At 41.3% G+C, this 25,916-nt stretch overlaps 1 protein-coding gene across 1 annotated transcript in view; it reads left to right on the forward strand.

The window, feature by feature from the left end:
• Nucleotides 1–2,718: 2,718 nt before the first annotated feature.
• Nucleotides 2,719–25,916, forward strand: part of COL6A3 (collagen type VI alpha 3 chain) — a 171,005-nt gene continuing 147,807 nt past the window's right edge. Inside the window, exon 1 of the mRNA XM_089672429.1 lies at nucleotides 2,719–2,942. The gene's annotated coding sequence lies outside the window, so the exon portion shown is untranslated. The remainder of the gene's footprint in view (nucleotides 2,943–25,916) is intronic.

The following is a 25,916-nucleotide window of genomic DNA, read 5'->3' on the forward strand; positions in this document are numbered from 1 at the left end:
TTTCATCAGTTTACATCCGTTTTTTCATCAGTTTACATCAATTTTTTCATCCATTTTACATCCGTTTTTCATTTGTTTACATCTGTTTTTCATCCGTTTCATCTGTTTTCATCCATTGCATTCTTTTTTGTCTGTTCTAGTTTTTTTACAGAAAAAAAAACAAACGGATATTAACGGATACGGACATCAGTGGATGGAAACAGATGATCATCAGTTTACATCCGCTAATCCATAGAAATGCATGGGTGTCTGTTTTTCATCCATAAACGGACAGATGAAAAACGGACAAATGGGACGCCTGTGTGAAAGAGGCCTTACTTGTTCTATGGGTGCTTGGCTTTCCTGGTGCTCTCAGCCTACACACAGATTATTTGTACCTCTAGTCTTCTACTATCAGAGGTATCCCTTGTGGATGTTCTTATTTTGATTCATGGCAGGTGTGCCGATGAATGCTTCAATTTTCCCAGGGTCACCTGAATACCTCAATAAAATAGATTCACAAAAAAATATCAGTTTTCTAATGTCTCACTAGGCAATACAATGCCACACCAGATGTGTAAAGTTCATTTGGCTACTGAGAGCTTCTTCTGAGACTTAAGCTCAGCATTTTATAGTTGTGGGATTATTATTAGACCAGTAGTAAAGATCTACTGGATGCAGATAAGTTTAATTTGCGCAAATATGACTATCTTCTAGAATTTCTTTAGATTCAGACACTGATATTATTGCCTTTTGCATAACCTTCTTCACAGCATCTGCCAAGAAAGTACAAAAAAGTGTAGATTTGCCAAATTGAAATCCTGGAAGCTTATTCCCAGATAGTTTCTCCTCTCTGTGTCTGTGAAAAAGAATGTAGATTAGTAGAAGGAAGCTGGGAGATGGATTTGACAGGACACTGCTCCTATGTCTTATCAGATAACACAGACACATCAATGACGCATCTCATTCCTAAACTGGCCATACACAATTAGATTTGTTTTGTTTAGCTCAGAAGGACGAAACTGCCACTGTGGCTATTACAGTCACTGGCCATATTATTAGGTACACCTGTTCAATTGCTTGGTAACACAAATTGCCAATCAGCCAATGGAAGCAACTCAATGCATTTAGGCATGAAGACGTGGTGAAGATGACTTGCTGGAGTTCAAACTGAGCATCAGAATGGGGAAGAAAGGGGATTTAAGTGACTTTGAATGTGGCATTGTTGTTGGTGCCAGACGGGCTGGTCTGAGTTTTTCAAAAACTGCTGATCTACTGGGATCTTCATGCACAAAGCATGAGTCCATCCTGCCTTGTATCAATGGTTCAGGCTGGTGGTGGCGGTGTTGTAATGGTGTGGGGGATATTTTCTTGGCACTAGCAAGGTGTACCTAATAAAATGGCCGGTGAGTGTATATTCTAACATGGCACCAGGGGCTGTATAATGGGCAGCATTGGCCAGTTCCATAGAAACCGGCTGACATTCAGCCTGTGTGTACGACAGTCGGGCCAACAGAAGCCAGCCGAACGTCCAGCCTCTGTTGAAGGGGCATGACCAAAAAAGGTCTGGCAATTGGTATCCGATCAGTGCTCTCAGCCAATGGCTGAGAGCGATGACCGGTGTGTTCTGGCAGGGAGGCCATCCCCCTGTCAGAACACAATAGCTCAGTAGAGAGATCACTGTACTAACATTGGATTGTTAGTACAGAGACCTCCTCCCGAGTTTTTCAGTTTTTTTTTGCTAAGCTGGGTTCAATGGAAAAAACTGATAGTGTGTACTAGGCTTAAGGCTGATTATATATTATACAATTTTCTTTCACAGGTTGAAGGAAAGAAAATCTCTCGATTCCCCCATCAACACAGTCAGTGTTGATGGGGGAATCCCTCCTGCTGCTGTATTGTATTCTGACAGCAGGAGGTTTCCCTGCCATCAGAATACAATGATCACTGCTGGCGCTATAGCTGGTAGCAATGATCATACAAAAAATCCCGACAGGCTGGTTGTACTGAAATTGATTGATAGATCAACTTCAGTACAACCAGCCTGCCCATAGAAGAATCAAAATCTGTCTGGTTCCTGCTGAACTGGGCGACTTTCAATCCATCTATGGCCGACTAAAGAATACCTGAACAGCGGCTTTATCTAATTGGATGCAACTATTATTCAGTCAACAATTTTTTGCCTGGCTCCATCGATTTTTCAATAGAAAGATGTTGAGCAGGAGGGTAGTGACAGGGCCACACACTGAGAGAATTTCGACTGGTTTATTAGGAACCGGACAAAATTTGTGTAGTGTATTGCCAGCTCCAGTCTCTTTATAGTCTCCTGTCATGCACATTTCAAAGGGTTTTTTTGTATCATAATATTTTTTTGCCATCAGTCCACCTCATAGTAACGCTAACAGTCGGTTCTTTATTTACACTCCTCTGATTGGGATTGTGACAGCATTTGCTCCATGTCTGTGCTGTTTATTTCCATTCTGCTTATACACACTGCTTTAAACAGAAGATGACTGAGCCCTGTACAGACCACCTGGATTTGGCATCATTGACGGAGTCAGGGATATGATGACCGTGATACATACGTTCCATAGTGGCTTGAGGGTTAAACATGAAGTAGTGACATCAGCCAGTGATAGGAGCCAGATGGGAGCAGTTTGGAAAGGGGGGCAGGTTTGGAAGGAAAGAAAGAGGGCAGGTTTGGAGAGGAAGAGTGGGAGAGTATTTTGAACTGCTTCTCATTTGGGCTGGGATTGCAGGGGACTGGATTTCCCTCTTTCAGTCCTAGCTGCTACCTTCGATCTCAGCAGCTGGACCCCTCACCATCTCTATTCCCATCAGTCCTAGGAGACCAGGAGAAACCTCTGCCTGGCAGAGCATCACAGCAGTCCTGACGGAAGAACATGACTGGCACACACGTGTGAAGCTGACAAGTTACCTTCTATCTCTTCTCCAGCTCAGGGGTATGCAAGATCTGGGAATATTTTAAAAATCATATTAATACAGAGGAAAGCTGAGAAGTTTTTAGGTATTTTTAGTATTAATATTAGGTATGGGTGGTGCACATATTTCAGTTTATAGACCTTATATATACATATTACACTAAATAATAATACACAAGGGCAAGTGCAGCTATGCTGGGAACTATACTGCCTTTTACTGGAAATATATAGTAAAATAGAGAGTGTGCAGGGCGACAGAGTGAGATGCATTGTGTGCCATTGATATACAGATGGGGGGACACAGCACAGCAATGTGATATGGGCCACTGCAGGATAAGGGAGAGTAATAAACTGATATGTTCTTACTAACCCAACACATAATTAAAGACATAATGCTGGATTAGAGAGGCAATATGATACTCAGTCTTGTATGGAGGGAAGCAGGGTGATTCAGTGTAGTAAGACAGTTTTAACTCATAACAGTGAGCAGAAGAGATATGGAAGAGAGGCAAAGCATAAGGCAGATTGCTTTTGTTTTATACTGAACAGTAATAACAAATCTAATATATACAAAATAGTACTTTGCTTGTGTTTTACACTGAACAGTAATAAGGAGTCTAATATAAAATAGTACTTTGCTTTTATTTTATAGTTAACACTAATAAGGAAACTAAAATAAAAATAGTACTTTGCTTTTACACTGAATAGTAATAAGGAATCTAATATAAAATAGTAATTTGCTTTTGTTTTATAGTTAAAAATAATAAGGAACCTAATATAAAAATAGTACTTTGCTTTTACACTGAATAGTAATAAGGAATCTAATATAAAAATAGTAACTTGCTTTTGTTTTATAGTTAACAATAATAAGGAACCTAATATAAAAATAGTACTTTGCTTATCTTTTATAGTTAACAATAATAAGGAACCTAATATAAAAATAGTAACTTGCTTTTGTTTTATAGTTAACAATAATAAGGAACCTAATATAAAATAGTACTTTGCTTTTACACTGAATAGTAATAAGGAATCTAATATAAAATAGTACTTTGCTTGTGTTTTATAGTTAACAGTAATAAGGAACATAATATAAAAACAGTACTTTGCTTGTGTTTTAACACTGAATAGTAATAAGGAATCTAATATAAAATAATACTTTGCTTGTGTTTTACATTGAATAGTAATAAGGAATCTAATATAAAATAGTACTTTGCTTGTGTTTTACATTGAATAGTAATCAGGAATCTAATATAAAATAGTACTTTGCTTGTGTTTTACATTGAATAGTAATCAGGAATCTAATAAAAAATAGTACTTTGCTTGTGTTTTACACTGAACACTAATAAAGAATCTCATATAAAATAATACTTTGCTTTTGTTTTACATTGAATAGTAATCTAATATAAAATAGTACTTTGCTTGTGTTTTACACTGAACACTAATAAAGAACCTCATATAAAATAATACTTTGCTTGTGTTTTACATTGAATAGTAATAAGGAATCACATATAAAATAATAATTTTCTTGTGTTTTACATTGAATAGTAAAAAGGAATCACATATAAAAAATAGTTCTTTGCTTTTGTTGTATACTGATCAGTAACCTAATATAGTATAAAAAGAGTACTTTGTCATAGACTGAAATGCATGCTATGCAATGGTCTTGATTTATGAAAATTTGGGCAAAATTTGAGCTGTTGCCAGCAGCAATGAATTGAATTAGCTGTGTCATTTGAAAGTGAAATACGTTGCCAGGGGAAACTGCTAAACTTTTCCTGCTGTTTCTTTTGCACTGAACCAAACAGACTCCCATGTGTTAATGGTTAACAGGCAGGCTGCAGGGGGATGTGTGCAGTTAGGTGTGTGTATAGTGCCCCCCTCCCCCAATATCTTTCTAATGTGGGTGTGTCCGAGTATCTAGGAATTAGGCCAGGCTATTGCATGATAGTAAAAAGCATTCTCCCTTTATGGTGTTGGTGTTACATGTTCTCTGATTTGCTGCTGTTTGTCTGACTACTCCAATCCACATTTGCTTCTATGTCCAATAGTATGTTACTTTTATAGACTTTTTATACTCCAATTAACTTTATATGGCTTAAAGTGATCATATCACTGTCAAGCTACAATCACTTTTTCCATTGTAATTCCTATACTAGTTTTTAGTTACTATGTCATGCTTACGCTGATTTTCTGCATTTGTGTTGTGTTATATATGTATATTAATGTGAGTGTTTTATTGCTTTAGTATTTGCTCTGTAAGTGTCCATGTTTGTTTTGGGTATGTTAAGCACTAAAAGGGTATCAAAACCCCTCAAAAAAACAAAAATGTAATATATTGCAGCTTACCAATCCTTAAATAGGGTGCCTGCATCTTATTTTAGGCTTATTTATATCATCACCTGGTGATTAGGAAGGAAGGCCATAGACAGTGCATCGGGTTGCAGGAAAGAAATTTGCACAATTCCCCCATTCTGATAGGGAAATCCCTTCTGCTGTACAATTGTCTTCTCTCGGCTGGGGGGAGGGGGTGGGCGAAGGAAGTCGGCCACGCCTGGAGAAGGCAGTGATTATCGCTAGTGGCTATAGGGGCCACTAGTGATAATTGCAAGTAAATCCGACAGGCTGGTTGTACTCAAGTTGATCGATCAATCAACTTGGTACATTCAACCTGCCCATACACAGTCGAATCTCACCTGGTTCCTGCTGAACTGGCCAAGATTTGAACAATCTATGGTCAGCCTAACACACTTCCTGTTTTAGGGTGGCTGCACTCTAGAGAGGAGTAAGGGTGCCACCCTTGGACAGCAGCATTATCTACCTGTGGAGATAGTAGTGTTAGAGGCACTAGCAAATTTACAGTAGATGGACTTAACTAACAAATTAAAGCTGAACTCCACCAATATGTTTTAACCAGTTACAGCAACATTTTTTTCCTTTGGAATAAAGGTTTTACATAAATGAATAAAAGCTTATCATTGTAAGCACCCTTGTCAATGTTAGATGGTTTGCCTAAACCCTTTAACTGCCAGTTTTGTTGGACAGCTTGGTCTGATAAATGAAGTTGAAAAACAACAGTCTGGCTGGATTACCAGGTGAAAATAAAGAGAAAAAGACTAAAAAAAGAAAACTAATGCAGCCACCACACCTAAAGATTGGTAAGCTGCAATATATCACATTTTTATTTTGGGTTTTGATATGATTTAAGCTTGTGTAATACATATTGAGCGGAACTTTGATAGTCATATGCATTCTGGACTTAGTAGCTGTTACAGCTGTAGTGATGTCCACTTGGAGACATTGTTTGTGACTCTCCAATTGTTGTCATCAGCAACTAGAGAACCAGAGATTTCCTCCCGAAAAGAATAATAATATTATATTTCAGTTTTGGAAACATATACAGAGTGTAGGGTCCCTAATGGTTTACCTATCGTGTTAGATATTACATGAGCAATAGCACTTTCCACATGACATCAAGCCATTTATACCAATTCTTGATAACAAAGAAGTCTACAGCCTGATGTCCCTACTAAGGGATTGCATGACAGCAGGATTATATTTACAGATATATATATACCTCCTTGATAAAAGCATTTTGTGGTCCTTCATAAACCTATGATAACGGCTTAGAAAGTATGGGCAGTGATTCCCAACATGCATACCAGGGAAGACCCATTGATCACAACACCAGGACACAGGTGTAACCTACTGCCAGTTGCAAGGGATATATTCCAATTGTGTGTGGAGCCCGGTGGATTGAATAATCTGTTGGCTTTCTTTATCTCTTGGGGAATTCAGTGGCAAGATACCCCCCACACACACACACTTCTATCCCCACCACATTTCCAGCTCCACTAGATTAATTCTTCATTGAACACTGGACATAAGTAATGGCAGACATTTTTATTGGCTTTTGTGCACTCATACTTTTATTTTGTTTCATACAGTGATCCTAATTTAGTCCGAGGGCCTGGGGTCAGTAGGGGGGCCCCATGAAATGCCCCTGGTACCTTTTTTATAGGCTTTTTTGGTGTGCTTTGAGTGTGGGCAAGGACACAGGGGTCCCATGATCCCCTATTGCCTGGGGGCCCCATGAGTTATCAGTCCGCCCCTGATTTAGTCACTACATTTTAAAGGATCTGTGAACCCAATCTGAGCTCATATACACAGGCATTTATTTTGTAATTGAGTTTGCCTTTGTTTACCTTTAGTGACAGTTTGCACAGTTCTAATTTAACTAAACATTCACTTGCAGGTTTGTATGATCTGTAAAGAATTATACAGTACTGGACTCCAGACAATTGCAATTCATAAACAGAATGATCCTTTGCAGACTGGACAAATTTGTAGGCAGATATGTAAGCAAATAAATAAAATCACAATGTGCCTGGTGCGCAAATTGATTCATTCCAAGCTGTTTACCCTTGTTTGTGTGTTTTGGTAAAAGTTTGTTAAATACAGAGGCTACATTCAAAAGCAGGAAAGTCTATGAAATACAAATCATTAAATAGAGATTCAAAAGCTGTACAGTTGATTAAAGCACTACAGATATTAACTTTATTCTAGCAAGCATGTTCTTCTATTTTAAAAATGTGCTAAACCCACCAAAATCTTGCTTGTATGGACTCCAGCATATTCCCTACTTAGAGTGAAAATATTGTTAGGCAGGATATACTGTATCAAACCCCTCGTATGTGATATATATAAAAGGGGTTCATATACATGCTGACCATAAGCAATGAAAGCACACATGATATGTAAATCATATGACTGTGATGTGCATTGATGGAATTCAAACAGCAATGGGCTGGCTCTAAGTGTAGTTTTCCACCATCTAAAATGCATTGCGTTAGTACCGAAAAAGCAGTTATAGGTGTCATATTTCAAAAATTGCGCCTTTCAAACTGGCATCATCAACCAAGTCTGCATATGTTCAAGTCTGTTTGCCAAAAAGACCACACCCATAGCAGTACACTTCTTCTGTTAATATCATATGGTTCTGGCAATACACATATAGTACAGTGGTAAAAACTAATGACACAGATTACCAGATTAAATTGAATATTTTATCAATTAACAAATTAACAATTCTATGTTAATAGTACTATAATATGATCTTTAGTATTCAGGGTGCTTAAGACTTGTGGTTTTCTTACAATAGGCTTCTATAATTTGAAATGATTATAATTTTATTTATCAGGGCTTTTTTTCTCAAAGAATAGATGCAGGCACTCTCTCCACCCTGACCTACCTCTACGCACTGTCTCTTGTCTCCATCCCCTATCCACCTCCTAGTACCAATCCTTTTAGAGAACACAGAGCTGAGAATCATTTTGTGGTGTTAAGTAATTTGAATGGAAATGGTTAATGAAAATATACCTCCTAGCTACAATAGATTCTTCCCAGCAACAACAGACCCTCACCCAGCAAAAATAGACTCTCCCCACAGGAACATAAACCCCCCAGCAACAATAAATCCCCACCAGCAACAATAGGTCTACCCCAGCAACAAACAAACCCTGTTGGCAACAATAGATCTCTTAGATCTCAATAGCAGAAATTGGCCTTTCCCCCTCAACAGTGGATGCCCCCAACAACATAAGACCCCAGAGCATAAGATCCCCTATTAACAACAATAGATCTCCCCTCAAGAAACAATAGATGCCCCCCAACCAGGGGTGTATTTACCACAAGGTGAACAAGGCATTTGCCTAGGGCGGCATTTTTCAGGGGGGCAGCACTGCCCCTCGGAAGAAGGGAATGAAGAAGGGACACATGCAGCATGGGGACCAGATGGGAACCGAGAGAGGCTGTGGGCTGCTTGACAGTGTATGCAGAGCCCGACTCTCTTTCCTGGGGATGTTCGGAGCTGTGAAGGTGAGTGTCTTCTCTCTCTTGAGTGGCCAGTGTATGGGGTGTGGTGGTAGTGGAAAGCTCTCTCAGGTGGGGGGGCAGGGGTGTTGGTCAAAATCCGGTTCTCTTCACATGGGGTTGGTGGTGTTGATTGATGTCAGGCTCTTTCTGTGGAAGGGGGGTGTTGGGTGGCCAATTTTGATGTTGCCTAGGGCAGCACAAAGCTTAAATACACCACTGCTCCCAACAACACTGCAAGTCTAAGCTACAATAGATTCCCCGCAGTTAGCATCAGCACTCCAGCACATCCCCACCCCCATTGCCAGTACTTACATTCTGCACTGGAGGTGCTACTTCCCCTGCATTTCTGGTGCAAAAAAGCCCTGCCATTTATAAACAATCATGTAATCTTGTCACAATGGAAATCTTAGCATAGACATGAAGAAATTTTCAGTTACTTTGTAAAATCCATCTAGGAGCAGAAAGGGTTAACAAAATCCATAAAAAAGTGGCCAAAACAGACCCTTCACAGTTGACCAATGCAAACGATCAAGGTAACCAGATACCTCATTTGTTAAAGGGGAACTCTATTGAAAAGATTTTTTTTAGTTTTGGATATAATAGAGGGGGATCAAAACCACTGTCAGGCTTTTATTGCAGTCTGTGTTGTCATTGGAAAGTTTTTCTCTCACTTCCTGTTCCAGTGACACACATTAAGTAGGAAAATCCTGTCAATGGAGGCACAGAAAGCATTTGGAGGTGCCAACTTTTATCCACTCTAGTAACAAAACACTTGTATTGCTGTATGTGCCCATATATGTGCCCATTGGATAGTTCACTTCCTATTTCTATGACATTGCAGAAAACAGTGGAAATCCCCTGAAAGGGAACCCCATTCTGGGAACCTCCTCTCACTTTCTGTCATGTGCTGACCATTTTTGATTATACTGTATGAAATGGCCTGGAGTACTGTATATTATAATCCCCTTTCCCCTTGCAAGTCTCCAAGGAACTGAAAGAAAAAAGGAGAGCTTGGTTTACTCCCCCATGCTAAATATAAGTAGAAGATCCTTGGCTCCCTTGGGTCCAGGGTTTAGACAAGTATGCACTGAGAGCTCAATGATCACTCAGAAACAAGAATTTGCTTTAGGTGGAGTTAGCAGTCAACAGTGCATTGCTGATCTATAAGATTTTGTCATCAATTAGAGGTCGTTTTTACACTGGTAAAATCAAGTTCTGATTGGTTACTATTTTCATATGTTAATACCCAAGACCATTCTTTTTTTTTATAATATACTGTTGGGTCCAAGTGATTAGTGTGTGCAATGGTGTCTCTGTCGTACTCTTAATTAAGTAGAAAGAATTAAAATGTAACATTTTAACTAGTGTGAACCCTGGTAGCTCCAATGAAAAAGAACTGCATAGTGGACAGGTAAAATACTTTTCAACTGTCACCCCCCACCACCACCACCACCACCAGCAGGACATGTTTTTCTGTTCTCTAGGGCTGTATAAAATATTATTTTTTTCTCCTCATTTTTTTATTACCTTCTTAACACATAAGGCAATTGTAATCACTTTGCAATCAAAGTATTGTTTTTTTCATATGTGCTTCAAAAGAATATGTCGCTGACCAGTTGTGCTTGTTTCATCAAGTGCTTTTCAGTTCAAGAACTTGAGCTACCTGCAGAACCCACCACCTAAACAAGTATTTCTCTCCCAATTTCATCATAATTGGATTGTTATATTGTAATGCAGGTCACGATGCCATTGCCACACCCATCTTCCACAAGTAGAGGTCCTGGCCAAATGTAAAGGAGCTGTGGGTCAAGATGACTTTTATCAATTAAGTGATGGGTTGGAGCCATGAAAATCATTACTTTATGCCCAAGTTGCCATGCCAACTTTGCATGTAAAACTGCTAGGTTATACCACTGGCCTAACTAGCCAAACATGTAAAGCAACTTGCATACAGCTTCAAGTTTGGCAACCTTCATCAGTGAAATGTATAGACATTATTTCTCCTTCAGCTTCAAGGTTGGCAACCTTCATCAGTGAAATGTATAGACACCATTTCTCCTTCAGCTTCAGGTTTGGCAACCTTCGTCAGTGAAATGTATAGACAATATTTCTCCTTCAGCTTCAGGTTTGGCAACCTTCATCAGTGAAATGTATAGACACCATTTCTCCTTCAGCTTCAGGTTTGGCAACCTTCATCAGTGACATGTATAGACACCATTTCTTCTTTAGCATAGGCAATAGAGGACCATAGTGCCCTCCCTTTAACCCTCCCCAAGGGTTAGTGAGGTTTCCTATCAATTTTTAAATTTTATCATTGATAATGGCCAGTGTTCAGTCATGCAACCACAAAACTGCAAGCTGCATACCTTGCCAAGCCATAATTGTACATGGCAATATTTTAATACTATACAGAATAAATAAGCTTAGGAACAGGATAAATGACCGAGGCAGTATATTGAGTCTCATTGTATCTTAAACCAGCACCTGCTTATTTAGGTCCTAGAAGAGTCAGCAACATTGCTAGTTCTTTAAGATATACAGAAATACAAAATTTTATTATAAACTGCATACATTTCCTTTATTTTTGTATAGATATCATAGTAATAGTTGTTAATCAGAAGACAATTATAGCCACATATTGCTCACATTATCTGTCCTGTGGAATTAATGCAGTTCCCTTTTTAGAGTGACAGGAGCAGAGAATGCAGTAGCTTTCCATAAATGGAGAGTTTTCAGGAGCAGTGAAATGCTGGCAAAAGATACAGACAGAGCAGTTCTACTTCTCAGACACCCATGATAACTCCTTAGTTGCCAGAATTACAGTACACAGCAAAGACAGTCATAGAATATTCAATACTACTTTGAACAGAGGAAATAATGTACAGGCAAAGTGATCCTCTGAAAAAAATACATACGAGTTATGGAGATGGTCACTTGGCCAGGTGAAGTGATTTGTGAAGTTATCCCATTTTTTGTTCATATCACACACTATAAAGATAACCAGATGGGAGTTTTCGTTGGATTTGTTTAAGACTTTTCCATAGTTTTCATCACTACTTGGCGCTAGGAGTATGGTGCAAATATATTGGCTGTTCGTGCTTTGTATGTAATCCAGAGGCTTTGGAAGCCTGGGTAATTTGCGCAATATTTTGCATGGGTCATTCCTGAGTTTATATGTAGCGCCAGCATCTGTTAAACTGCAAAATGTTTAGATGTAATTGTATGTTTGTCCCAAAAGAGGGCAGTGTAATACCCCTCGCACTCTTCCACATGGGACACAGTGAATGGATGGGGTGTATTTCATGAATGAACATGCGTTCTAAGAACAAAGAATTACCAACATACTGAAAGAGGTTTCACGTTTTTACAAAAGTTAACTCCTTAATCAAAAGACAAATTCTGGGGTTAAATCGCAGTTATGATTACTGTTATGTTGAGTCTATCTTATGAAATTATAGCATCAGAGCTAAAAATATACTGGTGCTAAATTTTCACCTATTTACAATGAATAGATGTCAAAACTTAATGTGCCAAGAATGTCCGTAAAGTCATTTCACCCATTGAAACCCAACTCTGACAATTCTTCCTTGCAGTGGGGCTTTGCCTGCACTGCAAGGGTCAATTGCCCATTTAGTCTAGGGGAGAATAAAAGCACTTTTTTCTTATCCGATTTTTTGTTCATTAATGGCACAACAGGGCACCTTTTTGTGCACCACAGTAACGTGCATGATTTTGCAATTTTGCGTTCCTGCATTAGACCAACACATTTCACTGATGGACTCAAAAGGGTAAAGCTAAATTCACTATTTTAACTAAGTCACATAAAGGAAGGAGGGGCAGAGCAGTTTGGAGACAGTCTATATCAGTGGTTGTCAACTTATGAGTTGTAGGGGGATCAACTGTAGCCCCTGACATCACCAAAGGGCTACACATAATTTTCAGTATATGTAATGCTTGAGAGGACTGCCAGACTGCAGACCTAATAGAGGAAATGATGGTCAGAGAGTGTAGACATGCTACATGTTTGGCTGGGGATATGCTAAAGAAGACAGTACGAAACCGGCATCATATTACATGAGGATAGCAAAGTGTTATTACCCCTAATCAATGTACCTACTACAGACTGCTGAGGTCCAAGAGCCACACATCATATACCAAATGGCCCCATGCCCTTGGGCCACAGGTTGGGCACCAGGGGTCTATAATGACATATGTCAAAGCACTGCATTGTGGTGTATTGGTAGAATAGTTGTGCTGAGCCTTCTGAAAGTCCACCCCTGTCCCACTAATACTTATCTTCCCCATGTCTCTCTCTTGCTTTGTTGGGGCCCTTGTTAAATGTCAGGTACTTCTAGATATGTGGAAGCATGTGAGCAAAGTGTGGGAGAACATGTGACCTATACCCAGATGCAGTGCTTGGCCCAGAACCCTGTAAATTAGGGAGGGGGTGAGGCCATCATCCCTGTGTTAGTACAAATAAACTATAATGAAGCTTACACAGGGCCTGGACCCCAACTCTAAAAGAGGAAAGGAACAATTGAGAAGGTACAGTATGAGAGGTTGAGAAGGGGTATGGTGGGCTGACTTGAATGGGCAAGCTAACAGAATATTTTAAATAAAATGTGTACATGGGAGTTTAGAATTAACCTTGGGACTGGACTGTCATTCTGGAAATGGTTTCAGCTGTAAAGTGTTTGGAAAGTATTATCAAAGAAAATTAGAATTCTGCTGACAGATGTCTTTAATGTTTTTTAGGAGCCCACACTGTCAGAATACAATACCACAGCAGAGAGGATTATTCCATCCACCTCACTTGTGTGGATATGGGGAAATCCATTCATTTTTTTTTTTCAATACTTCCTGCTTGCTAATGGAAAAAAAAAAAACGGATCCATGTATGGCCAGACTTAGACTTAGAAAATTCAGTGGTGTTATCTATTGCCCACAGCTTGACAATTGGACAATGAAGGAGCAGAACATGTTAATAAATCTGCTCACTCTGTTCTCTGTCCTCCTGTCAGCATGTTCCCCATCAAGCACATAAAGCAGGGCCTGAATACCTCCTACTTATGCACTCACTCTCCCAGTTTGAGAGATGCTATGCAAGGGAGGCACAATTCTACCTTTAGGTTAAGAGTTGAGTTTTCTCTCCCTGTATATCTGATATGATAAATTGTGATTCTTAAATGTATGTTTGATCAGATCAAGAGAAGCAGATAAGGCATTTACTGTATATTTGTACTGGAATTTCTAGTATAAGATTTATTTGTTGACTTTATGACTTAAGACCCACTTGAAAGCATGACAATGTGACATTTTCTATAAAAAAGCTGTTTTTGCATAGCTAAGAAAGCAGGATTAACCCCAAAGTGTTATGTACCTTTCCATGACCTCCTCAAAGTGGTATGCTTGCATTTTTTATGTCTTATCATCCTTATGGAATGATACAAGGAGGGTCCCAGCGGGTCTTGAAAGCATCTTGATAGAAGGTAATGACATGTTCTACACATCGCTCACAAATATGGTGCTTCTTGTGCCTCCTGCTTTCTATCACACACAGCTGTGTATGGGACACTGCTTATGTAACATGTCCATCAAAGGAAAGAGGACAAAACCAGACCACCAGGAGTTTGTTTAATGGGAAGTCTCCCCAGCTACTTAGTTCTTCTCTGTAATCAGCAGAAAACATTAAATACAGAGCACTGGCAACCAACATTTATGCTGTTGCATAACTTAAACATAAATGGTTTACTGATTAAGTCTGTAAAACTGGTATGGTAAACCTCTATATTTTATGTGGGGTCATGTGCTGGGTGGCTGTTAGCCCCAAGTAAGGTCACCATTAATAGTTTATCTCTGCTGCAAAATGAATTGTGGTGAATGCACCACATTTCTAAAGCTGAACTCCAGGAATGATCTTTATTGCACATTTACATTGGTTCAGTTTAGACCCATGTAGGTATGTATTTCCCATATCAGAGGGGCTGTTTGGGAAGCTGACAATCGCTGTAGTAGTCAGCGCTACTACAGTAATAACCATGATCTTCTAGGTCCCACTCAGCGGCTATTCCAATGCACAAAGACCACAGAGAATCACTCATTTAGCACTGCTGCTATTTCATAGAATGCCTTGCTTATTTAAATTAATACCAGAAGTTCTCTGATTGGAGGTAGAGAGTCGGGGTGGTGATGTCAGGATTCCCACCTTGTGCAATCAGGGAACACCTTGTATTCATGAAAAAAAGGATTTTTATGAATGGCTGTCAAAACCAAGCAGGTGCCTTCCTTTGTATTGTAACCTTCCCTTTCCACCTAGTTATACTGCCTAACCTCTAAAAAAAAGACCTGTGTACTTACCTATTTTCAGTCCACTCCAGTCTAATTCCATGATCCTTCAGCTCGGTGTATGGAAACGCTCAACAATGACTGTGAATTCCAGTCGCCGCGACAACACCCATAGCCCAGTAATTGTCAGCGCTTCCTCCACTCCCCTGCAGCACTCACTGAAACAGGGGGCCAGATATGTGGGATTGCATGACCGTACTGTAGTGGATCAAAAATGGGTATTTATACACATCTTTTTATACAGGTTAGGTGGGAGATAAGTAGGAGGAGGGGTGAGGGAGCATTTTTAACAATAGTTATAGTTAGGCTTTTCTTCCACTTTAATTTCAAATCTTGCCAGTAACAGCACTTCCTGTTTCAGAGTGACAACGCTAAACTATTGAATTGCATTTAGCAGAGGCATTGTCAGCCTGCAGTGTGCACTCCTTCAGTTAGTCTTTAGACTTTCTTCCACATCAGCAGGAAGCTGACCTAATAGATGGCCAAATTAAAGCAATACTAAAGGTTCAGCTTTAAAAAAAACAAAACAAAAAACAAACATGTTATACTTCACTGCTCTGTGCAGTGGTTTTGCACAGAGCAGCCTGGATCCTCCTCTTCTCTGGTCCCCTGCCAGCGCTCCTGGCTCCTCCTTTCTGTCGGGTGCCCACATAGCAAGCAGCTTGCTATGAAGGCACTCGTGCAGGCGCGCTCCTGAGCTGCTGCTCTGTGAGTCCATTCACACACGGAGCTGTGGCTAGGCCCCACCCCCTCTGTCTCCTCATTGGCTCACTGGCTGTGATTGACAGTAGTGGGAACCAATAGCTTCCACTGTAGTCTCAGCCAATGAGGGGGCAGAGACCCAGAACAGCCGAGGTTCCTGTGCACATCGCTGGATCGCAGTGGGGCCCAGGTAAGTATTAGGGGGGCTGGGGAGACTGCTGCACACAGAAGGTTTTTTACCTTCATGCATAGAATGCATGAAGGTAAAAAACCTTGAGCCTTTACAACCACTTTAAAAAGCATGCACGGCAAGCTGAAAGTGTTATGGCGCTTATCATAATGTCTGAAAAAAATGACAACCTGTGTTATCTTCAAGAGTGCTACTGACAATTTCAAAATAATTTTATCTTGCATGAAAGAAAACAGTGTCTTATCTTAACAGCCACACTTCCTTTGGATACTAGGTGTGTTGGAAAAGTGAATTTGGGGTTTTCAACCACCTTGTTCTTTTATGGAGAATCTCAAAGAGGTAAATGTGGGGATAAGTTTGAACATACACCACGCAAACAGACACTTGGACAATTACATTATTAAATCCTTTGAATGTGTATGGTTGGTAAATGAGCTTTGAAATTAAAATCCTGAGCACTAATTACTTAAAACTTTTTTTGAGATTGTTCTATCTTATATTTCAATCAGGGGCGGACTGACCATTTGGAAACTCGGGCACCGCCCGAGGGCCCGGGGTCAGTGGGGGGCCCCATGAGATGCCCCTGGTACCTTTTTAATAGGCTTTTTTGAGTTTGAGCAAGGACACAGGGGCCCCATGATCCCCTATTGCCTGGGGGCCCCATGAGTTGTCAGTCCGCCCCTGATTTCAATCTATCTCTGTACATCAGTATGTACAGAATTATTGGGATTGTTGAACTGTAAAAGAACTAGAAGTCCCTCTTCAGACTTTTTTTCTCTTTTTAAATACTGTAGATTAGATACTTTTGCACAAAGTTTGCACGTGTAAACCTTTAAATATTTCTTCCTGTGTCTATATAGGTTTTTTCCCAAACTCCCCCTGGCTTTAGTTGGGTGGTCCCCATTGTGTATTGAAGAATAGTTTAGAAATATGTGACCTCTTTTTCCACTGATACTGTATTGAATGAATATCCCAGACAGCTGAAAGGTTACATGAACAGCTGTCGCATACTAATGTTTGCCTAAAGGATTGAGAATGAGGACAAATCTCAACCAAACATAAGACTCAATAATACATTTTTGTGATAAACACAGTGCTATGTGGTTGGATTACTCCTGTTTGATTGTGACATATTTTGCTTTGGCCAACCGTAATATTTCATCAGACGGATATCCTTTTATAACTTAACAAATGGTGGTAGAGAGGGTCCAGAGCTTAATCAAGTTTTTTTTTATTGCTATCTATATCCCCATGATGTAGATGTACCATCACTAGATGCCATGGTGACCACTATCATTAGAATACAAAGTGATGAGAAACTCAACAAAAAGATTGTCCTCCAGTCACTAGAGTAGAAGTCCTCACCTTCCAGTAGGAAAACATGTTCCAGCAACAAATATGGGATTTCCCTTCACTCTGGACTGTTTTATAATTATTTTCTGATTGACACAATTTGCAAGGACATCGCCGCTACTCACACACCCTCTCAACCCGTCCCCTCTCACACAGCTACCTCCTCATCCCCCCTCTTCCTCGACATAACCCGCAGGGACTTCGACGCTGCTCAAACTCCCTCCAACTCCGTTCCCCCTCACTCAGCTACCCCCTCATCACCCCTCTCCCACGGCCCCACCACTACTCTGACCTCCACTTCCACCCCACCCTACATTCCTCATACTGAAGCCCCCCAACACTCCGCACCTTTGACCTTACTACCATTGAGGAAGTCTCCAAGATCCTCTCTGATGCCCGCCTCACCACCTGCCCCCTCGACCCTATCCCCTCACAACTCCTACGACCTCCCTCCCCCTCCATCCTACGCTCTCTCACCCACATCTTTAATCTCTCCCTCTCCTCCGGCACTTTCCCCTCCCCTCTGAAACATGCACACATCACCCCCATACTTAAAAAGCCCTCCCTGGACCCCAATGACCCAAACAACCTCAGACCCATCTCCCTGCTCCCATTTACATCTAAACTCCTCGAGTGCCTAGTCTACACCCGCCTAAGCTCTCACCTCAACGACAACAACCTCCTTGATCCCCTACAGTCTGGCTTCCGTCCCCTACACTCCACCGAAACTGCCTTACTCAAACTCTCCAACGACCTGCTAACCGCCAAAGCTAACAGCCACTATTCAGTGCTCCTACTCCTTGACCTCTCTGCGGCCTTCAACACACCCCCTCCTCCTCAAAAAACTACACTCCCTCGGCCTCAGAGATTCTGCTCTCTCCTGGCTCTCATCCTACCTGTCACAATGCTCTTTCAGCGTTACCTTTAATGCTACCACCTCCCCCTCACTCCCCCTCTCTGTTGGGGTCCCTCAAGGCTCTGTCCTCGGGCCCCTTCTCTTCTCCATCTACACCTCCTCCCTTGGCCAACTCATACACTCTCACGGCTTCAACTACCACCTATATGCCGACGACACACAACTCTATCTCTCAACCCCCCACCTCACCCCCTCAGTCTCTGCCCGAATCACACACCTACTGAGTGACATATCAGACTGGATGTCGCTCCACTTCCTTAAACTGAACCTCTCCAAAACCGAGTTTCTTGTCTTCCCCCCAGCCCGGACACCACCCCCCATTGACTTCTCCATCATGTCCAACAACGCCACCATCAAACCCGCCCCGCAGGCCAGAGTACTTGGTGTCATTCTGGACTCCAACCTATCCTTCCAGCCCCAAGTCCAATCTTTAACAAACTCGTGCAGACTCCACCTTCGCATCATCGCCAAAATACGCACGTTCCTAACCCCAGAAACCACTAAACAGCTCATCCACTCCCTCATCATATCACGACTCGACTACTGCAACTTCCTCCTCACTGGCCTGCCTCGCCGCTGGCTATCCCCGCTTCAGTCGATCCTGAATACGGCTGCCAGACTCATTCACCTTTCCAAATGCTCCATTTCCGCCACCCCTCTCTGCCAATCCCTCCACTGGCTTCTGATTGCGCAACGGATCAAATTCAAAATCCTAACACTGAGCTGTCCACCATACTGCCCCGTACTACATCACTGACCTAATATCCAAGTACCGCCCAGCACGCACACTCTGCTCCTCACAAGACCTCTTTCTCTCTAGTTCCCTGGTCTCCTCCTCTCATGCCCGCCTCCAGGACTTCTCCAGGGTGTCACCCATCCTCTGGAACTCCCTGCCCCAACCCATCAGATTATCACCTACTCTCCTCTCCTTTAGGCGCACCCTGAAAACCCACCTCTTCAGGGAAGCCTACCCCACCCCCTGCTAACTTACCGACCTCCTCCACTCTTCCTACCACTCCATCCCCCACAGCTTTCTCCTCCTGTGCCACCATCCCCTCCCTCCTAGATTGTAAGCTCGAAAGAGCAGGGCCCTCGATCCCCTCATGTTTTGCATTGTATTATATTGTTATTGTTCTGTCACATGTTCTGTCCTCCTTTGTAATGTACAGCGCTGAGTGAACCATTGGCGCTTTATAAATACTGTATAATAATAATAATATCTCCAGGATAGGAAGTAAAGGATAATCTTCTGGATGGTGGAACAGACAGCAATGACAACCTGACAGTGGTTCCAACCCTTCCAAACTGCATCCAAACTTAGAAAAACCTTTGCCAAGCATTCTACTTGAATTAATTTTTCTGCCTTATAAAATAAGTAACCCCAACTCTATGGCTTTTGGGGTGAATTTACTAAAGGCAAATAGACTGTGCACTGTACAAGGGCAGTTGCCCTCATTTTCCCCAGATCTCAGTAAATGTGGTAAGGCATTGCTGATTTCCGTCTTCCAATCATGCGCAAGCAAAAATGCTTTTCTTTATTTTCCTTACACCTAATTGGGTAGTCTTTACAAAATGAAGCATCACCACATTTACATTTACTAAGGAAAATGAGTGCAATATCACTCGCAAAGTGCACAGTCCAGTTGATTTTAGTAAATCAACCCTTATATGTGTTTATAAACTTGATTCTCTGTTCTATGCTTGAACTTAAAGTGTATTACCAATGCCATGTTAGGAAGGGGGCTGGAGAGTTATACTTACTATAAACAACCCTGTCTATACTGTGAGATCCGGTGGAATCTTAGACTGTAGCCTAATTCACAGAGCCTTCTACTTCAACAATTTCCTATGTGTATTTCCACCTCCAGAGTGAGGAAGAAGCCTTTCTATACAATGAAATTAAAAAGATGACATATAACCCTTATGTATGTCCTGAAAATAATGGTGCACATTACAGAGTACACCTGTGCCTAGACTATAGACATTAATGTTTTAGATCAGGGGTGCTCAACCTGTGGCCAGTGGCCCTCCACCTCAAACCAGGGAAGCTCACTTTTACTACTGTATATCCTGCAGGTTTGATGTGCTTTCTGAAAGCACACCAAAACTTCTGAATGCAGGCACTTTGGTGTGCTTTCAGAAAGTGCTCCACACCCACAATATATATTATTATTATACAGGATTTATATAGCGCCAACAGTTTTCTCAGTGCTTTACAATATAAAGGGAGACAATACAGCAATGATACAGTTTAATACAAGAGGGTTAGGAGGGCCCTGCTCCTTGGAGCTTACAATCTAGGATATAATAGAAGTCTATGGCAAAGTGCAGCTAACCCGCCGGTGCACTGTGCTGTACCGACAGTAAGGGTAAACCGAAGCGCATCAGTGTGAAAGCAACCCTATTGTGGGCTCAGGACAGTAAAGGCTTGTTTACATTTGCAGTTTGAGGGGTAGTAAAACTCCATAGTTGAGATGTGTTTTTACCACATACCCCAACCACTGGTGTAGTGCCAGGGGTTGCAACGGTGACCCCGCCCCATGCTCCAGGGGGCACGAGAGCCTCTATTCTATGAGGACTCTCTCTCCTCATTGGTTGAGACAGCAGTGGGAGGGCATTGGCTCCTACTGCTGTCATTCAGAGCCAGTGAGCCAATGAGGAGAGTGAAGGGTGGGGTCGAGCCATGGCTCTATGTGTCTTATGGACGCATAGAGCAGCAGCTTGGGAGCGAGCACACATTCGTGCTCTCAGAGGAGGATTGGGGCTGCTCTGTGCAAAACCACTACACAGAGCAAGTAAGTATGACATGTTTGTTATTTAAAGAAAAGACAAAAAAATCGAGGCTTTAATACCACTCTAAAGATCAAAACAAATAGTTTAAAGCTGTGTTTCAGTTGGTTTCTTGCATCATACAATCACCTGGTGTTTGTTCACATTAGAGGGTTGCAAGGCTGCCAAGAGTCTGCTCTCCCAATAAAGTATTTAGGAAAGGAGCTGAAATTTCAGCACCTCTTTTGTGACCTTTGAAGATTAATTTCTCCACAATGCACATAGCCACAAGACAAAGGTTCACTTTAAGGCCATTCAGCTCAGTTTCTATAGAAAAGCTATAAAATAACAAGAGCTAAGTGACAAGGCCTAATTTGCTATTAGGTTTTGTTCACATGGGGGAATTACATCCCCTCCCCATGTTGGGCCTTGTTTGCTAGAATAAGGGTGGACAGGTGTTTTGTGCAACCATGTACTGGCAGTCCCATAGCTGTCAATTGGGATGCAGTGGCTTTACAGACAAAATTGCTGCTCCCGATGTGACATCCGTGTGGGTGCATGGCCTTGAACCTCCATTGGTGCATTTAGGGCTGCGTAGTTACATCTGCATAGATGTCACATTGGGTGCAGTGTCTGTGTCCATGCAGCTGCTACACTCCAATAGACAACAATGGAACTGCTGGCATGGGGTAAAACCACCAATGGCATGCTCAACACCACTCAAGGAAAGTGATGCATACTCCGCTTGTGTCTGGTCTGACCATCAGCAGTGCTTCCACAGCACCATCTACACAACCATCCTGGACGCTTCCAGGCTCAGCTCTGCCAACCAACATGTGACCCTGCTGAGCTCTACAGTTCTCCATGCATATGTTTTATGCTTTTATCTTCGTAATAAATGTGAGTGCATTTCTTAATTTTCATTAATCTATTAAACTACACTTATTTGGTGGAGCTTCCTGAGCTTTTTTTCTTATTACAGAGCCCGAGTGTATATCCAGTCCTCCTTAAACGGGAGTTGCAGCCATGCTATAGTGGATTTTTAAAGACTCTTATATATATCATACAGACTGAACTCTATAGGATCTTGCTTATGGGATTCTTATGGGATTTTTTTTATAGCCATTTATACCCCCAACCTGCCACCTCAGCCTATCTAGCCCATACTACTGCTATGGGATAAAACATGGCCCGCGTGAACAAGACCTTACAGTATATTACAGATGCCATCCTTATTCGGGGCTAGGGGATAGCCATTTTGTGGTAACTATTAATGCTTTGTAGTGGAACTTTTATTACAGTTGGTGATTTGCAGTGCATGATGTTCCAGCTACTAAATAGGTAACACGTCTTTACTAGATCACAGTATGTTCTAAGTGAAATGAAAGCAGTAATATAACAAAAAAAACCTAAAATGTATTATGTTACAGCTTACCAGTTCTTATATGTGATTGCTGCATTAGTTTTGTCTAGACTTTTTTGTTCATTTCCCCTAGTGATCCTGCCAGTAAGTCTGTTATTTTTCAACTATCTTTAACAGACCAAGCTGTGCAACAATAGTGGCAGTTGTAGTGTTGAGACAAACCATTTACTGCTGACAGAGATGCTTACAATGTTCTGCTTGTATTCATCCATGAAAATCCTTTATCCCAAAAGGAAACAAAAATATGGCTGTAACTAGGGGCAGACTGACAACTCATGGGGCCCCCAGGCAATAGGGGCTCATGGGGCCCCTGTGTCCTTGCCCAAACTCAAAAAATCCTATGAAAAAGGTACCAGGGGCATCTCATGGGGCCCCCTACTGACCCCGGGCCCTCGGGCAGTGCCCAAGTTTCCAAATGGTCAGTCCGCCCCTGGCTGTAAGTCTACTGCTCCTCCATCCAGAGGGGAGATACTCTTAGATAAGAAGTGTGTTACTGGACAAATCACCAGGTGAAAATAAAGGAAAAAAGCCTGCAAAATAGAAAAGAGGGTTAACCATTTTTAAAGATTGGTAAGCTGCAATATATTACTTTTATCTTTTGGATTTACTTGATTTAAAGCTTACTAACCACAGAATTTAAAATAGAACCCACATTTTATCAATTTTTATTAGGTGCTGCTAGCCCCCTGCCCAGAGAGACTGGGATTCCTTGTGCTATCTAACCAGAATAGGTTTAATTCTTCTACCATATATCTTACCGGCACTGCTTTAAACTGGGGAGGGAATGGAATATGTAGTAAACTTGCATGACTTTATTTCTCCCTTTTGGCTGGAAGAGGATTAATTTTCTGCACTTTTCGTCATTATGTGCCACCTTGCTGTCAGTAGCAAGAGGTTTGATTTGCAACCCCTTTTTTGCTCTCTTTCCAGTGGCAAAAGCTGTAGATAGTGGAGGGAGTGATAGCAAGCAGATATTTTATTACTGAACTGGATAAAAAATTATTAATCAAGCTTAATATTTACCACCAGATACTTTAGGAAAGGCTGGGGAACTATTGCTTTATATTTTCTACCCATAGTAAACCAGCACCTAGATCCTTGCAGGTGCAACTTCAGCTATCTTGCCCTAACACTTGAAAAAAAGTAGTCATAGGGGCAGAGTAGGTTTTGGGGAACCTACTACCATACTATCTGAGGTAGCACCTCAGTTAAACTATATTAAATTAGTTCTATGGTCACAACATACACTTTCATTTTATAACATCAGCATTGTAACAGCAATTTAAATAAGAGTTACATTTACTATAAAGAGACTTTGTCATAGAAAGAGAAGCTGCTGTACGGTATGTAAAGAGTGCAGCAACATAGGGGGTTATTTACTAAAACTGGTTAAACTTTGTAAAAAAAAAAAACAGTCAGCTTCTAAATTTTATTGCCAAAGCTTAATTGAACAAGCTGAAGTTAGAAGCTGATTGGCTACCAAGCACAGCTACAACAGATTATGAGTGCACCAGTTTTAGTAAATCTACCCCATAGAGTTGCCTATACACATCTTCAGCAGAATCAAAAACCCTGCTGTCTTCCCCTGGCAGCTTGTCCCATGCAGCCTGGCAGCATACCCATGCCCATAATAGCTATGGACCAATAAGAATGTATGTGTTTTGAGGGGGGGGCATGGGGCCATGACAAGAAGGTGTGGTAGGCATGTGCCTACACTTTATACCTGCACTGCAGCAGATTTTGAGCTTTTCCCCATGACAAATTCTGTATACAGAATGCGAACAATATAATAAAAGGCAGTTCAGAAATGGTTAAAATATTTTAATTCCATTCTTAAGGAAAATAAAGAGCTTTTTTTGCTGAAATTCTGGGATGAAAATGTGCAAAAAAGGATCAATTGGGAGAGCTGAGATCTGAGGCCAGTGGAATATTAATAATAAAAAGCAGCTGTGCTAGAATAGCAGACCTTCTCCCAGCCATGGAGAAGAAATGGTCCTACATCCCAGACCCATACTGACACATGTGCAATGAATCAGTCGTACTGTGGAACAGCTGGCTTCAGTTAGTACGTCCCCTGTCCCTTTGAATTTGACATTCCTCTGATCTTCTCATCTGCTTAGCACATTGCATTCTCATGTCTAAAGTTGATGCACTATATTGAAAATGGCAGAAAATAGACAAAGCATGAACTCTGCACCTACAGAACAGCAAGAACACATGACTGGGATTTTAGGATCAATAAAGGTATTTCTGGGAAAATATCCATTGTGCTAGTGATGTGCTGCATCTATTGCCCTAATAATCATTTTTGATTGTTAGCTGGAAACTTAGAATCTAGCATTTTCTAATTGCTAAAACATGCAGCAATTGATCTGGGGTAGCAGTCCATGTATGGGTGGCTGATTGGCTATTGAACTGAACCTATGGAATGCAAATGCTGCACTTCAATATGATAATATGAAAACATGTCCATATCTGATTGTTATTGAAAACTACAATATAATTATTTTAAAGTAGCAGTAAACCACGAAAAAAAATTCTAAAACATCTTCTCCCTGCAAGTTAAGAGCACAATGTGCTAGTATGGATCACATACTATCACAATATGAAAGACTTACCTAAAAACAAAGCCCTTCAGTGGAGCACTGTCACAGCTTCCCGAGGATTCCATCTTCACCCGGTCTTCCTTCCGGGTCGTGAGCTGCGGCCATCAGATTGGCAATGATATGCGTGAACGGAGTCTCGGCTGTGGTACAGCTCTCTCAATGAATGGCACCCCATCCATTGACAGTGCAGTGCACATGCGCCGGTGAGGTCACCGGCACTTCTACAGTAAATATCTCCAAAACAGTGCATGTTTAGGAGATATTTACAATACCTAGCGGTAAACATTATTAAAGGCTAACGGAACTACCAGGGTTGGTAGTTCTGGTGACAGAACAACCAGGGTTGCAAAAGTCGCATTTGTGACCAGGCCCTGGAATTCCGCCACCGAGCTGCAAGGGAAGGGTTCCAAGGCTCGTGGCTGCTCAGTCTAAAATCCTGTATTTTCTTGTAGAGTAGATTAATACTTTTGTGGTTTAGGTGTGGATGCATTTTAGCTGTGTTTTATATGTCTTACCATTTAACTTTATGTAATGCTTGTTTTGATTATCTACTTGTAAGATGCTGTAAGCAAGATTTTTTTTAAAGCATTACACCTTCACTGGTGTGAATGTGCCCTTGCTCCAAGTTCCATGAATGGTCTTAAATAGAGATGAGCGAATCGAACCAGGCGAAGTGGAATTCGTTTCGAATTTCAGGAAAAATTGGATTCGCGGCGAATCCGAATATTAGCATACTTCGGGTGCGCGAATCGGATTTTTCCCGATCAGCCGGCAAAAGTGTCCCTGCAGAGAGCTCCGCTATTTCTGACAGTTCTCTGAC

This window comes from Staurois parvus, unplaced genomic scaffold (genome assembly GCF_062004578.1).
Source record: "Staurois parvus isolate SC_StPar_1 unplaced genomic scaffold, SC_StPar_1.0 ptg000011l, whole genome shotgun sequence".
NCBI classification, from domain to species: Eukaryota; Metazoa; Chordata; class Amphibia; order Anura; family Ranidae; genus Staurois; species Staurois parvus.